Below are 3,883 nucleotides of genomic sequence, written 5' to 3' on the forward strand. Positions count from 1 at the left end.
GAGACTTGTCAATTAATATTTTAGGTTGACAGGCGCAGTAGCAGTGTCTCTCAGATCTTTGCGATTTAAAGCTCTGAGTGGCATTGCAACTACTATGAACAGGCGTGTCGCTTACCATCAGGCACACGGCTAGTTCGTCCCGTCACTTGGTACCACAAAAAAAATAACGCAATTTATATCGTAAAAACACAACATGAATTTACGAATACAATATATTGTGTTTGTGTATGTGTGTGCGTGTTTAAAAACGCATACCACATGAGCCACTTGCCACTCCATTGTCGGGCACCTATGCAAAAATGCCAAACTTCTTTTGTAAAAAATGCCGATAAGTTACGCCTGCTCAGAACTGGGACGTAAATGACTTGACATACTGACATGTTGATTTTGTGCTAGATTTACCTCAACTCACCGTACTTTGCGAGCAAAAACGCCGAGGTGCGTATCGTGACCGGGAAGCAAGTAATATACAATGAGCATAAAATCAAAATTACAACCTTTTCATAATGTAAAAATTTCCAAAATAAAACGCGTACCACTGTTGCACATATTCATATAAATATGATAACAATATTCATCAATATGAGAATTTTATTAGTCAGAACCATAGACAGTGTCTGTGGTCAGAACCATGATTTACCCTTTCCAAAAGATCAAAGTGTATTATGTTCTTTATAGAATAAGATTTCAAACGAACGTTACTCGAATACGTCTGGCTTATCTGCGTAAAGTAGTTGAATAATATAATTTAACACAAGACAATGTTCAAGATGCAAGAGGATTTTGCAGGTCACGCGATGTTTATGAGGTCGTACTGACCGTCCCTACTGACCCTCTAAGATGAACTAAATTGTTTAACATTTGTCTCTTGCTTAACGTTGAGTTTAGGAATTTCATTCGAACATTTTAGCCGAATTGAAAACAGGAATAGGTCCATTGGATTTCATTACAAATATCTATATATTTATTACAATTTTGTGTTTAAATTATGTATCTATTCATAAGCTCACCGTTCAAAAACGTGTGCAGTAAGTTATAAATCTTTTAAGTTTACAATTGTGTTTAAAACGAGTTTGAGAGGCTCCTAAAGTTTTTATTTCCATTGTTTATTATTTAAGTGTTTATTACGTGTCTTTTTAATACGTATGAAAAAAAATTACTTACGCCTTTAATATGCACCAAATTCCAGAATCCTTGCACAGTGGAACAATACCAAAAAAACAAACCAAAAATATCACAAAACGGTTCTCGCACGCACACAATACGACTATTACTTTTCACACAACACAAACGGAACTGAACTATTATTTTAGTATTAAAAAACACAAGCAGTAAGTTGGAATTCTTAAATCCTTTTGTTGCGCTCACGGTTGATATCTAATTGTCACTTTCACGAGTTGTTGCAAAAGTTGTTAATGAAGACGCGAGGTTGAAATTGTATTATCATTTGATGTGAACACGTGAGTGTGGAATGCGCCGGTCGCCGGCGCCCGGGCCCGTCGCCGTGCTGCGAGTACTGTCAAACCAGCCAGCTGGTCCGATCGCCGCACCTCTTGCGGACGAACTTGCAACTAAACAACGCACAGAGAAACAGTTATAACTTACGCTTAGCGCGTTTCGCTACCTGCCATCAGCTGTCCACACAATTTTAATAACTTGTGTAACGAATCAGGTTATAGAATTTCTTCTTTACTTTCACATAGTTTATTCTTTACTTTGCAGTTGTCATGTATTTGATGTTTATGATTCTTGAATTAAAATAATGTTAACTGAAGTTTTCCTACAGAGGTGATAATTTCAACTCTGAATTCGAAACAGTTGCAATTGTCTCTAATAAGTTAAGAAGTAAAAAATACCAGTAAAATTCCAGGGCCGTTTCTACTTGTTATAGTAACGTTTTAGAGAAAGATTTTTGATTTAAAAGTTAGGTTATAACAAGATGTCTTAATGCAATAAAGAAATATTCAAATATGTGCACGGTTATGTATAACTATGTATATAAGTAGGTATCCACATTTAGTATGAAGTTAATTTGAAAAACAACAAATACGGGTTTACCCACTTGCGGCATTGACGCTTAAAAAGGAGCAGCGTCATGGCGGCGCGGCGGAGTTGGGGTGGGAGGATATTGACTCGCCGGGCCGCTAGTGCGCATGTACCGAACCATGTGTTTCTGTTTTTAAATATCCCCAGAAACATTGGATTTAATCCTTGATGATATTTTTGGAATTCTTTATAAATAACCGAAAATTATTTGAAAAAAAAATGTAAGGGTATTTTTTTGTACAAGTTTTACCGGCGTCCGGCTTACTGTGCGGACGAGATGCGACATTTTGAGTAACCTTGACCTTGCTGAAAGCGCAAAATGGTTGGAATTATTACCGCATGTGGGTAGTTTCATTACTTACCAATCTATCTATATCTAGATATAGTATTTTTTAGAGGACTTCGTAAATTAAATAAAGACTTTATGTCCCATGTTTCAAGTATTTGTTTACTTTTTATCAACCAAATACTCGTAAAACACCGCTCATAAATACAATTGCCGCAATTTATTTTAATTGTTCGTTGAGTTAGGGAATTTACTAGACTTTTAGAATTAACTTTTAAAGTTATACCCTTTATGGGTTGACGTATACCCGTTTCTAAACTCATTTTACTAAACTGCACATTTGAACGTCTAAATAACGTTAAGGTACGATAGTCAATATAGAGTTTTCTTCTAGTTTGTAAGTTTTTTTTATGATACCTTTTTATGATATAGTGACGGGATGAACAAGTCGTGCACCTAGTGGCAGGTAAGCGACATATAATACCTGTCCATAGCAGTTGCATACACAGAACTTTATATCTTAAATATCTGAGGGGCACTGCTACTGCGCTCTTCATTTTGAGACATAAGTTGACAAGTCCTGTGCCTGTAATTCCCTCAGCATCTTCACCCTCCAAAACCAGAGCGCAGAATGCTTACATTATTAATTGGCGGTAGAAATAGGTAAGGTGGCAATGCTTTCCTGGACGAACTCTTTCACATGCAGCTCTCTCTACTGCTACTGTGAGTGGTTACTATTTTTACCTTTGTCTATGATCCACGATGCAGTAAAAAAGAAACCACGTAATTTTGACTCTTTGGACCTTGGAATGTTTTTAAAAGTTACGTGTCAAGCTAATTAGCCTATCGCTTTCGTATCGCCTAACCCTTTTCAAGATTAGTGGCTTAAACCAAAATTGAGCCTTTTTTGTTTATCACTGAGATTTATCCAGGAAATGCCAAATTTTATAATAATTGGGTTTCAAACTTCTCTATGTTTCGTCTATGATTCGTTAATTTTGGCTGGCAGACGCTCCTCAGCTTTTTAAGCCATCTGCCCGATGAATTAGATGCTTTTCTGAACTTTCAAAAAGTTGTTTTATATTACACAATGTTCTAAATCTTATTCAGAACCGACATTTCGAGAGAACGTGGTTTAATTTGCCAAACGCAGGATGCAAACTCCCGTTTGCCAATTTTGTACGGTTTTGGAGAAAACTTCTTCAAAGCTTTTTTATTTATACATTTACAAATTAGGCAAATGATCAACCTAAAAAAATAATAATACTATTAAATGTTTTAGCAGGATTTTAATACAATTTACGACAGTTTTGGAAAAGGGGCAAAGCAACATAAACCTAGAGTAAATTATCACCATTGGTATAATAAAGTCACTAGCTCAAAAAAGTCATAAAAATAGACACAATTTATGTATATGTATGTGAAATTTTATGACACTAATATTAAAGCATAAAAAGTTATTGATTAATTTCGTTGGTAGAATCTTCAAACCTCTCTTTTGAATAGTAGTAATTTTGCAGATGTGGCCTTGTTACCCCAAGGGTGCGAATT

At 35.7% G+C, this 3,883-nt stretch overlaps 1 protein-coding gene across 1 annotated transcript in view; it reads right to left on the reverse strand.

The window, feature by feature from the left end:
- Positions 1-1,874, reverse strand: part of LOC113227078 — a 191,770-nt gene extending 189,896 nt beyond the window's left edge. The window contains exons 1-2 of the mRNA XM_026459952.1: positions 1,857-1,874; positions 1,165-1,571 (exon numbers count right to left, since the gene is read on the reverse strand). The gene's annotated coding sequence lies outside the window, so the exon portion shown is untranslated. The remainder of the gene's footprint in view (positions 1-1,164; positions 1,572-1,856) is intronic.
- Between the last annotated feature and the right edge of the window lie 2,009 nt (positions 1,875-3,883).

The sequence above is a fragment of the Hyposmocoma kahamanoa genome, unplaced genomic scaffold (genome assembly GCF_003589595.1).
Source record: "Hyposmocoma kahamanoa isolate Upper Pololo Valley unplaced genomic scaffold, ASM358959v1 202, whole genome shotgun sequence".
NCBI classification, from domain to species: domain Eukaryota; kingdom Metazoa; phylum Arthropoda; class Insecta; order Lepidoptera; family Cosmopterigidae; genus Hyposmocoma; species Hyposmocoma kahamanoa.